Source organism: Ctenocephalides felis, unplaced genomic scaffold (assembly GCF_003426905.1).
Source record: "Ctenocephalides felis isolate EL2017-DRISC unplaced genomic scaffold, ASM342690v1 CF-g0.4_SCAFFOLD_00845, whole genome shotgun sequence".
NCBI lineage: Eukaryota > Metazoa > Arthropoda > Insecta > Siphonaptera > Pulicidae > Ctenocephalides > Ctenocephalides felis.
This window is the reverse complement of record NW_020536999.1, coordinates 82,031,476-82,044,829: the sequence shown is the minus strand read 5'-3', so window position 1 is coordinate 82,044,829 and position 13,354 is coordinate 82,031,476.

The window sequence follows — 13,354 nt, the reverse complement described above, 5'->3', positions numbered from 1 at the left end:
TTAATTATATGTTTTATATAAATATCGAATAAATATATTTATGTTTCACTTGATTTCAATGAAAATAATTCAATGCCAAAATAAAAAGTATACATCTAAAATTATAGTCTAAATATTACAATTTTGATAAATAATCATCCATTATTTTACAGTACGAAAATTGATAAAAAAAATTAATAAAAGTGCCAAAAATCAAACATTTTATAGATTTGGACTCGGATTTTTCAGAACCTTATCCATGTTAGTTTCAGGGATAGTATGAATATCAATTTGCAGTCGAAAATTTATATGATAAGCGATTAAAACATTATAGATCACAATAAAAAAGCGACATATTGAATTTAACATTAATCATAAACAAATTTCTGACAGTTCAAAAAAAAAAATGAATTTTTAACGACTTCAATAAGATACAAATAAATTAATTATTCCAAGTTATGTTATAGGCAATATTGGCAATCAAATTATAGATATAAATTATATTATATTATATTAAATTTCGAACCAAAAAGGAAATATTTTAGCATTTAAAAATTAAGTGCATATTGGATATATGAAATTGACATTCAATATTTTTAAATTAAATGCAAAAGTAAAAAATCTGATATTTATATAAAAATTATATATTTAGATAATGGTACTGCGATGATTCAGACTAAAATCTAATTTATTCATTGATTAAAAATATTTCACTATTTGACATAAATAAAATTAAAATAAACAAAGCACTATGATGCGTTCGAATTAATTATCAAAATGTGAAGAAATTTGTGTAATAAAAATATAACATTATTATTAATATATCATGTATATTATAAGAACTTCTGCAATGCGGCAAAATATTTTTGATGGCAAAACAGCGTTTGCCGGGTCAGCTAGTATATATATATACATATATATATAAAGGTGATATTTCAAAATCGAGTAAAAACTTTACACTTTTAATTTGAAATTTTTTATGGAAGCGTAATTTGTTGTGATATAATTGGTTTGATTTTTATAATATAGTTTGTATTTGCTCAAAGTCAAATTGGACCTTTGTGCCTTGCCCTGCTTTACATATATACTTGTTATTAAATTTACTTTAATTCATCGAATGTTACTCGAAACTTTTCAAAAAGCCGGTCAAAGAAGAAATACTTAATTCATTTTCGAGATCATTGAAATAAGTTGCAAGTAGAATTCGCGAAATGGAAATTGAAAATAAAGAAACTGGTAATTTTCAATTTATATATATATATATATATATATATATATATATTATAATAATATTATAATCTCTCTGTAATATCTATATAATCTCATTTTCTGTAGTCTTAACTAAAGATGTGGCGGCAAAGGTGATGAAATTCTCCACGTTAAAAACGATACCCGTGGAGCACCTACTAATTTTATTCACGGGTAGTCACAACAAAACTAAAATGGAAAAAATGACAATGTAAGTAATTTAAATCCAATTCTTTATTGTTCAGGACGTGTACATATTTCTATTTTTTACTGTGATAGATTTAATACTGAAAATTCGAGGCCGGACGGTGTCGGGGACGTCGCCTGGACCACAAGCTACTTGGGGCTTGCAGTGGCATTATGTGCCATTGCATATGAGGATGAAGGTATAAATATAAATATACGAACTAAAAAATCAAAATCTTATATATAAGTATATATAAAGAACTTATATACAAATTTAAGCAATTTTTCATTATGATTTTTCTTATGGCAGATTGCGAGCTCCAGGCAGTTGGAGAAGTGCTGAAAAAAGTTCAGGCAGCAATGCCAGCAGAGTGGAAGACGGTGGCTTTGCTGCCGTTTGAAATGCCATATGACGCAAACATATTTATTGATTTATTCAATAAAATCATGATGAATACTCAGGGCGTTAGCCTACAAATTTATCTTGACAAGGTAATGTAGCATTTATATAATATTATATAAATACATTAGTAAATATACTTAGCTATAAGTTGTTATAATATTATTACTTTAGTCCCGGTACGATGCCGTAAATAGGAGAGATTCAGTACGCGGTGGTGGACGGGGCAGAAGAACTCAGCGCGGCAGGAAGCCACCGCGGAGCAATTTCCTCCCTTCAGGAGGAGGCAGTAGCAGAGGCAACAGAGGCGGCAGAGGCAGAGGCAACAGAGGCGGCAGCAGAGGCAACAGAGGCCACCATGGTGGTCGTAGTCGAGGCCAGTCTGACCACAACCAAAGTGCCAATGACCTTACAAAAGAAAAATTTAATTTAGCATCGTCCATTATTAAAACACTAATGAATTTTACATAAAATAAACTGTATAGAAATAAACTGTATAGAATTTCTTGTTATTCTCTTTTTCTTATTATTTTCAATATTAAGGTGAGGCATATTAATTATATTTATAAGATACAAAATAATTTTTTTACATAATTATACTTATCCTAATTTAGCCTTATTAAATTTTAGTTTTTTATTTTTAGAATATTTCCTTTGTACCATCTTATATTGTTACAAAAATGGATGTTTTGTCAAGCACGATGATTGGCAATTTTTCTGATGATTCAAATAGTGCTTTAGAATATAGTAAAATCGATAACTCATCAATGAGTGTTACCGACAAAATCCCGAAGAAAAATGAGCCATTTTCTTTAGATCTCCAATTTGAGGATTTATTCCATGTTGTAGATGGTACAGTTAAATGAATAAATTTTATAAAGAAGCATTTTTAAAGTGTTTTAGGAAAGCTGCAATATATCCTTGCGATTTGAACTTTCGCTATGCACGAGTAAATAAAAAAAGTGCTCATATTAGAGCTCATTGTCCCAAGAATCGCAATCAAAAGGAGGAAAAGGATGTTGGAAATTGCATGATATTTAATGCTCACATTAAATTTGATCCTCATCAAAAAATAATTAAAGAAATTTTAATCATATCTGAAGGTATACTTAATCATGGTACAGATACTAATCCAATTCTTATGTGTAGGGAACTAAGAGGAAAAGACAGAGATGATTTAAAAAAAAAACTTAAACATCAAAAACCGGCAGCATGTCGTCTTGAGCAGTTCGAAGATATGATAACAGAATTTCCTGAATCATATGAAAATTTTGGTAAAGTATACAATCTACCTTCACAGGTTTGCATGCGTCAGGCAAAGTCTGAAGAAAAGAAGAAAAATAAATTCTATCCCGACGACAATGTGGATCTAGTCCTTATGATGTCACGGGAAATGACAATTTCACCGAAAAAGCAAATTTCCACACACCACAGCTATGCAAGCATTCATGCATTAATCCAAGGTTGCAATAATACAAATTTCTTTGATTATAATAATAAGTGATATATATATATATTTGAATGATAATAGTTAGTTACGGGATCCATCTCGTACGCATACAACTATATACGATTGCATACGACCGCAAACGACTGCAGACAACTGCATACGACCGCATGCAAATCGTCACAAAAACGTACCTGTTATATAATCAATTGTTACCTATATAAGAGGCGGGATTTATATACTGATATGATTATTATATATCAAATTGACCGGTACACTTGCTAGTCGGGATTTTATTTTGTATATTATAAATATATTGTAGAATTAAAGAAATAAAGATTTACTTTTGTAACCAAGTATATAATTAGTTTTAAATTTTTTACAGAAAACAACATTGCATTTATGTTGCAGTCATTTCACAAAGAGACTGTCATATCATGTAAAAGAATTTGCAAATGGTAATCAGGAAATAATATCGTTAGCTGTAGGTCAATTATTTTTCATTTAGGTGAAAGATGTAGAGATTTAAACCATGCTCGAAAAATATTCACTCATATTGTGTGGATTTTAGGTAGCAAATATCATAATGTACAAATAGATTTAGCAATCAAGGAAATAAATCTATTTTAAAATAATGACTCAGTGTCACACAAGACAATCTTGACTGATACTGATGTTTCAGAAATGAATGATCGTGAACCATGTCGAGATCTTTTACGAAATAGTCTATTTTATAAAGATTTCCTTCATATTAAATGCGAAGCCGAAAAGATTATGCCGAAAGAAGGATTTACTAATCGTTTTTGCTTTCCAGGTTTCCTAAATTATCTAAAGGACAGGTATATTCCAATTATACCTTTATGGTCAGGTCTAATGCTAGATAATGACAGAAAACATTTGTATTCAAATACTGCTGTCGAATTATTTTTCAATACATTAAAAAACAGTATCTGCCATGGTAATAAATATATGAAACCGTCACATTTCATAGATACAATTGAACATTTGATGACGCTTTACAATAATGATTTAATAATAAAAGTTATATTAGAAAAAGAAGAAGAAATGCAAGTCAAAAAAGTTAAGCATGGAAAACAATATTTAAAAAAATGAAAAAACCAACACAGTAAATAAAGTAACCGAAAAATTAAATAAGGGCCATAGCACGACAGTAGTTATTAGAGATGCAAAGGAAACATAGAACAAAAATCTAATAATCCGGTCAATTTTTACCGATGTAGGAAAAATGCTTTTCCTTAATCAAATGACTCTGCTGACTCTAGTACAGATCTAAAAATAGGTTTGTATCCTAACAATAATTGTTAACGTAGCTATAGATTTTCATTTCTATATAAAACCTTCATGTATAATAGGGATATATTGTATACTATAGGATTTTTTGGTAAATATGCCATTAAATTGAATAATTTTTTTACTTTATATGAAAATGAGTGGTTAGATGACATAATCATCGACTCTTACTTAGCATCACTTGAATATGGTAGCAAAAAATTCAACACTAAGTGTTCATGAATATGATCATATTATAAATTACTAGCAAACCCGACAAACTCCGTTTCGCCACCAGATGGTTTCGTGAGAAAGATGAAGAAATTTTTTGTTTGTTTTATATTTTAAAAGGAAAATTTGATTTTATTATACAACAGTAACGAATTTATTTTGATTACAAAAATGAAGTGTTTTTTATTTGAACTTCTCTAAGTAAATGAAAGTGAATCCGCAAATTACCCATTTATGGAAGTGATCTTTGGTAAACCACATTTTTTGTTTTTTGGTCTGACGTTAACACAAACAAAGCGGATGGTTTTCCAACTCGTGAACAGGCACCGTATAACTGCCCATGTGAAAAACAATGATTTTCTAAATAATCTATATGAAATTTATCCCGCAAACACTAAGCGTTTGGCCTTGCGACATGTATTGCGAACGCAAGGCGAACTGGATATTGCAATCGTTTGAAGTCAAACGGAAAACCAGTCAGAATCATTGGTATGTCACCAAATCGCCAGCAATTTTTGATTGAATGGTGAATTCAGGGCGTGTACATCATTATTCTTTGCGGCAAGAATTGCTCGTTGACTTAACCAAGCATAATTCTGATAATTCTCACTAATGTCATTACTCGAATTTTTTAATTACGGTGCGTAAAATCCAGCAGCTTGCATTAAGGCACGATGTCATGCACAACTAATTTTCTTAGCTATAAACCTTGCGGAGCCCGAGACCTTTCCAACGAATGCAAAATTGTCGAAATCGGTTCGTGCGTTCTGGAGTTATTTCGTCAGGAAGGAAAACCCGACTTATTTTTATATATATAGAAAATAATCTATTTGAAATTATTTAAAACAGTTATTGATTTTATTACTCGAATTTTTAATTACGGTGCGTGAAGTTCCAGCAGCTTGCATTAAGGCACGATGCCATGCACAACTAATTTTCTTAGCTATACCCCTTGCGGAGCCCGAGACCTTTCCAACGAATGCAAAATTGTCGAAATCGGTTCGTGCGTTCTGGAGTTATTTCGTCAGGAAGGAAAACCCGACTTATTTTTATATATATAGAAGACTAGCTGTAAGTGGAATTCTGTCTTAAGGCAATTAAGGCATCGTGCCTTAAGGCAAATTGCTGGAACTTCCCGTACCAAAAATTATTATTTTTTTAAAAACGATTAACATTTTTGAAAAAAATTTACTTCAAAAAAATAAGATTTTTGACAAACAATTAGACAAAAAATTACTTTTTTTAAAAAAATGTTTTCTTTATTTTGACATATTTTGAAAGATCTAAACTTTTTTTCAAAGCAATCGTACTGCATAAAGACGAAATATCAAACCGCGTAAGCGCCGCGTCGACGTCTAACGCGTAAACATTGGTACGGAACCCATAGGAATGTAAACCAAAATTATACTTATTGTTAAAATCTCTATAAAATATCTGATAATTTGATGTGCATATGTCTAATGATCATTTTTGACCGCCAAATGGCATTTTTTTTTACTTTTTTCATTAGATCTCCGAAACCGCTAGACCTGCCTTTATGAAAATTTGATCGGTTCTTCACCTTGTCAATACAAGTAAAATGTTTTTTGAATTATTAAAATCGGACGCTCCGTTCTCTTAAAAACTGAGTTACCGTTTTCGCCACTTTTTGCCCCGTATCTTCGGAACGGCTAGACCTGCCTCCGCCAAAAACTAATCAGCACGTCTCCTTATCAATACGAATCGAATGTTTTTCGAATTATTCAAATCGGTTGATCGATGTTCCCGAAATCGTCGACGAAAATTTGTATCCGCACATACATACACACATACATACACACACACACACACATACATCCATTTTTTCTAAGGTATGCCAAAATATTCAGAAACCTTTGAAACGTCGAGAAATGCAAAAATTTTCATTTTCGATTTTTTTGCGATTACTATAACTTGCCCTACGGGAAGTTAATAATAATGATAACTTTCCACGTTTTCATAAAGTAATTTCTCCCCAACAGATCGATAGTTATAGTTGGGGACAATCAAAAATGCATACTGTTTATTAAATAACACTAAATGAAATTATATAGTAGTAAGTAGAATATAATTCATGGTATGAACATGAACTAAATTCAGAATTATCACTTATCAAATGCGAAAATAATTGTAATTTTACAACAATGTAAGCAGAGCTGCTTCATCTTAATATTGGTTCGTCTAGAACAAGTGATTCCCAAAGTGGTCCATGTCAACGAAGAGGGAATATGGATATCCACGATAGTGGATCACAACTCAACTTGTTAATATATATTTTATTATTAAGAAATCAATTAATAAATGTCTTAATTTGGATTAGTATCTTTACTTGAAATGTTTGCATAAGGAGATTGACTTGATCTTGCCATTGAAGACGGTGGAGAAATTGAATACACTAGAAATGTGTCTGAAGGATAACAACGAGTTATTCATTTATAAAAAATTGTTGGAAAAATTCGTGCAAGTAACTGGAATTAAATAGTATTCATAACATCATGATCTGCTTATCAACCAGAATAATAATTCAATACATCAAGCAGATCTGTATATTGTGATAAAGATGTAAAACGGCGAATGTTACTTCGACGATGTTATAAGAAGTTTTTGCGACCCAAATCTAGTAAATGAAAACAATGAAGCGAAGTGACTGCCAACGATGAGATCCAATTCGAAGTCATCGAATATAACTTTTACGCTCTCCGTGACTCTAGGCGGCCCGTAGTCGTCTCTGCCGGTGCTTCACCGGCTCCACCGGGGTTTGACCAGCTCACCTGGTTCTGCGTCGTGCTACATGAATATACGTAAAATTTTGTGCAATATAATTTGTTGTATTAATTGTTGTATTTTCATGTTTTTGTATTAATTTCTTAAGCAAAAATCCGTACATATCAGTGTTCATTTGTGTATAACAAATTTGTTAGTTAGCAGTCTCTGCTTATTGTTTATAAAAAACAGATTGCAGAATAAAATTATTTAATTTTATAAAAAAATAAGAAAAAAAATTTTAGCATTGATTATCACAATTGTTTTGAAAATGTAGCCCTGAAGATGAGTCAAACCAACACTCGAAACGTATACTATTCTAAGAAACATACAGACAACATTCCCTTATAAAACCTGAAAAATATAAATCAGCTGCTGATACTCTTCAACAAAAATAGTTTTGTTTAGAGAAATTTTCGTATGAAGCTTTTTTGCTCCGAAACCATTACTAGATATATGTAATTTGTTTACGTCAAAAGCCATGTCACATAAAATTGAAAGAAAAGTGGTGCAGGTACATGTAGAAATCATTCCCTTTTTCAAAACGTATAAATCATATTGATATAAAAAATAAAATATGAATCTAAAACTTGAGCATTACAAACAATGAAACATATATGGAACTAAAAATATAAATTAAGTATTTTTGTTTCTAAGATAGAAATAGAAACTTAACCAATTACATCCGCAGTCTCTTGTATGTTCAAAAATAAATCTTATGCGACGTTAAATATGTATAGATTTATTATAGTGGCAAATAAAAAAAAAGTAAGTAAAATTATAAGAAACGTGTTTTACATATATCATTACAGCGATATTATGTGCTATTAGCAACTATAATTATATTATTAAATTGATTTTCATAATTTTACATTCATTTTAAAGTTACCACATTGAAACATATGTATGTATTGTAAAAATGTATTTGAGCGTTTGTAGTTTCCAAAATCTTAGTACTAACGAAAAACAAAGAATATGTTATATCTTGCAAGTTCAACCTACAAGTTACATGTGCTTATCATTGAATATTAAAAATTAGTTAAATATAATTTATTGCATTAAGAATAAATTATTCTTCGAGAGTTTCTTAATATTTGCAAATATCAATAGAAATTCTTAATATCGATTTCGAGTGCAAATTGATTTTATTCTGTTCGTTTGTGTTAGTTTTTCTTATAATATGCATGCTGAATGACATGTTTCAATTTCCTTCATATAAATGTAACAAATTTGGTGATAAATATCTCAAAATTATTGAATATCAAAATTGTTTATGCGGCGATCATTTTATTCAACATATGGTATTGATTTACGAAGAAAAATCATGTAGTAGCCAAATAGTTCCAAAATTAAACAAAAAAACTCATGAAGTATGAAGTATTCATACTTTGCATCCGCCTCAAATTTGATATCTCGTTCATGTGATAAATCCAGGGCGGTTTTTTCTATGTGGTCGAAAACTACTTTGAGTAGTTGACAATCATAAAGATAGAGACACGAATGTCTTTTACTGGATTGAAACTAACAATTGAGATGTTTCAAATAGTATGGCACAATAAACCCATCAAATCATTGGCATCACAATAAACATTACAAATCAAATTTTCCTTTTCATAGTCATGTGTGACTTTCCAACAATTAGAGCAAGAATATTATAATTATCTTCAGCCATAAAGTTCAGTAAGATGGCATCTTATTTGATAATCATAATTTATAAATCAAAATCGAAATTGTACATAAAATACCGTGTTTTATACACTAAATCCTCAAATCAAATTCAATTCTTTCCATGACATGTTTTATGCTCATGTTGCAAAATTTGCTTTTTTCAAATATTTATATCATCTTTCATTTTAAAAGAAATGAGTCATTATTGTAAATATTACTCACATTGCTTACTATTTTGTTTCCCTTCTAGAAATACTTAATTGTTCTGGTTCCAATAGAATTGCAATTTGGTTCCTATATTATCATTCGTCAGTTATTGTTGAACCTCAATAACAGTGCTTTTATTTCAATTCAGTCATTATCTTTTGTTTCATGTACGTAATAATTTATCATTCCATTTATAATATTCCTATTACCATAATCTATTATCGTAACATCTCCTATGATTTATTTTATTTCCAAATGTGTTTTGTTAGCATTCAACAAATAAAGTTTCTTCATGACTGCTATATATTTTAACTAATTTTACATATTCAAGGAATAAATCACACATTATTTAGTTTTATTATCACAACATTGATTTCAAAAAAAATCACAATTCAAGAAAACTACCGACACTTTAAAATTTACAATATAATACATACTGACTTACTAACGCGCTTGTACATTTATTTTTGCTTAACAAAAAACTCATGGACAAATAAAATTATAGGTAACATCCGGACGATATAAAAATAATTTAAAAAATGTCACTTTCTAACAATGTTCTAGATTTACTAAAATATTAGTTATGCTTTTTATGTGCTGGATTGGCATGCAAAACTCTACCAAATAAAAAAGAAATTTGAAAAGAAACAATTATTTAAATTTAATATATTTAATTAAATTAAATTACAGGGCAGTAAATATCTTTCAGCTTATGTTCTTAATTCAAAAACTTTATTTTCTTTTAATTCAAGATGTATAATTTGATGTTGCCTCTTACAATTCTAGTATTCTACTAATATTTTTGGATTTTGAGTTCTCTACATGGTGCACCACTGGTAACAACCTGGTGATACTTTAATGGCAAGTATTACCTTGATAGGATTTCCATTAAAACATTGTGGCATAAGAGTATTGTTTCACTCATCTTCAGTTGAATTTTCGACAAATAAAGTTTTGATAAGTTTTTCTGACCGTATATAATTGGTTTTAGCAAATTACATTGAAACACTATCGCAAATATTCAGTTTTATCAATGTAATCTTGTTTTGAATCGAGTAAATAAAAAGGAAAATTTAGATAATACTTCTTATACATGGAGTACATTAAATTATTCTAGAAAGTCTCTCAAAAATTCTAGGAGTCTACAATTAGATGATAACTTCCATTTGTTTTTTTGTGCACGTGGCGGTTACATTGTTATGATTTAATGATGCTAATACTTGAAAAGTGATAAAGCTGCTCCAATACGAGGCATTTGGACAATGTTGAATAGTTTTTAGTAAAACATTATAAGCCAACAGAAAACTTGACAATCCACAAGCAACTTTATCCATATCAAAGTACAACTAAATTCATTCATTATTAGTATATTCCGTCAAACCCCGCTAAATTAAACCCGGAATTAAAGTATGGTGGATAGATGTGGCACTTAGTGGTACCGCATAAAGGAACCGGTAGAAACATTACAGTGGATATTTACTTCAGTAGTCTTCCACTGGCAATATTTTTACTATCTTGGAATTTGACAATTGTTAGCACCTTCAGGCAAAATAAAGCTTGCTTTTTTAAATCAAATTAAAGAAATAATTAAATGAAATAGTGTTTTTTTTCAATTAAAATGGAATTCAAATCGCGCAACTTTTTGAGTTGTCGTATTAGTAGAATAACTTCAATAAACAAGCAATTGCTTTATTATTCACATCCTCATTGACCTAGCGTAAGGTCGGACAACACTATACGAAACTAGCCGAAGTTCATCGAGGACGCTCGAAGTTGAGTTACAAAGGCATATTCTTATCTATGCACATCGCTTCCACCGGTCGTGTTGTGTTTTTTGCACATTAACTTTAGTAATATACCGCAGGATTACGTTGCCTAGAGAAATATTCTTTTTACAGGTTTAGATGTTATGCTTTCAGAATTTATTTTCATTATTTTTTTATATTTATCAATTTCACATAATTTGCTAAGATTGCGATTTTATAATTTCGTGTATTTTGTCAAACTTATTTATCTTTTTATACCGACAACAAATTAATCATGAATCAACGAAGTTCAGTTTGGTGTTAGCTTAAAAAAAAACATCCGTTGATATCGCTGAATGCAATTTTTGCAAGAAACAACTGAAGTGCTGTGGAGGGAGTACTAGCTCAATTCGAAAACATTTTAAGACTATTCTTAGTATTTTCGATAACGAGAAAAACTCTTTCGAAACATCAACTTCTAGAAAGCGACAAAGGTAAATAATTCATCAGGTTTTAATATTTTATCAATATTCATTTACTAATAATCTTTATTTAATTGAATCTTTTTGGGGCAATCAAGTGCACAATCAAGTATAAAAGTTTCATAAAATCTAATTTGGAACACATTAAAATTAATATCAGCTTATACACGAATTTAACATGTAGTGATATGAAAAACAATATTTTTGCTTAACATATATTCAGACACAGTGCTAATTACAGCGACTTTTTGCATAGATTTTTTGTTATATGTGCTAGTTTTCAATCCTTGATAGAAATAATAAATTTTTCACAAATTGTTTTGAAACTCATAGTTGGTATGACTATAATTCTACCAACACTACTCATAGTTTTGAATAACTAATACTTATATAGATTTGAATAACTAAGGCAAAATGCATAAATCACCGTTTCTGAAACTGTTTATAGTGTCGCTAATACTTTTATAATAAATAGCACAACGCAAATTTTCGAAGGAGTTTACGTTTTAACCAGAAAATCCGACTAGCTAATTTCATGTCAATGATATAAATTAATATAAAACTTAAATATCTAATTATTTTATAATAGTCCATCATTGGTCCTATTGATTATTCAACTTTGATCAATCTTTAGAATTTTTTAACATTATATACATATACACATAAATAATGTTAATGAATAAACATATTTCACTGTTTTAGAACGTTGAAGAAGAGGTAGAGATCCAGAGTGAGTCTGATGATATTAGAATCACTTCAGCTGATTCTCAAACAAGTTCATTGACGCAGACAAAAATCACAGGAGCATTTCGAAGCAGCAGGTATTTGGAATGAAGGAGTGAGAAAATCACATGCTTACTTGCTGAAATGATTTCAACAGATTTGCTACCACTAGGCTTTGTGCATTGAAAAGGATTCCAGAAATTTATGAAATTTCTCGAACCTACATAAAAAATTTCATCAAGAGGTACTGCCTTGAGTCGAGTACAATTATTATATGACAACAAGACCAGTGGAAGTTAAGAATTTGTTGTCTGAAGCAAAAAATGTGGCAATCACAAGTGATATATGGACATCAATGTCAGCAAATTCGTATATGACTATTAATGGTCATGTAAGACGGTACATCGAAGTATAACAACATGACATCATCCACAGTCGAAATTTCTGAGAAAAAAATAAATTGACTGAACTGTTGTTCATTACAATGTTGCAAATATTACAAGGGCCGTTTCGAAGAACAGGAACTTGTTTGGTAATAGCATATCCTGTTTTGCACATACCCTGCAGCTGTGCATTAATAAGGCCCTATCAAATGGTAATATATTCATGATATTGTAAAGAAAGCTGGAAATGTAGTAAGTCTTTTTCATCATTCTAGCTTGGCCAATTATAATTCGAAAGAAAAGCAAGAGCAACTTCAACTGCCAGTACATAAGTTATTAAATAAAAACACCACAAAGTGGAACAGCACTTACCACATGCTTAAAAGACTGCTAAAACAACGGCCAGCAATTTCATCTGTTCTCAATGATCGTTCTGTGACTAACATTACTACAGCTGTTTCACTTGAAATTGCTGAGCAGGAATGGACGATAATAGGAATGCTGGTAGTGATCTTAAGACCTTTTGAAATAAGTACCAGCTTATTGTCATCCGAAAAGGTTGTAACATTGTCAACAACAAAACC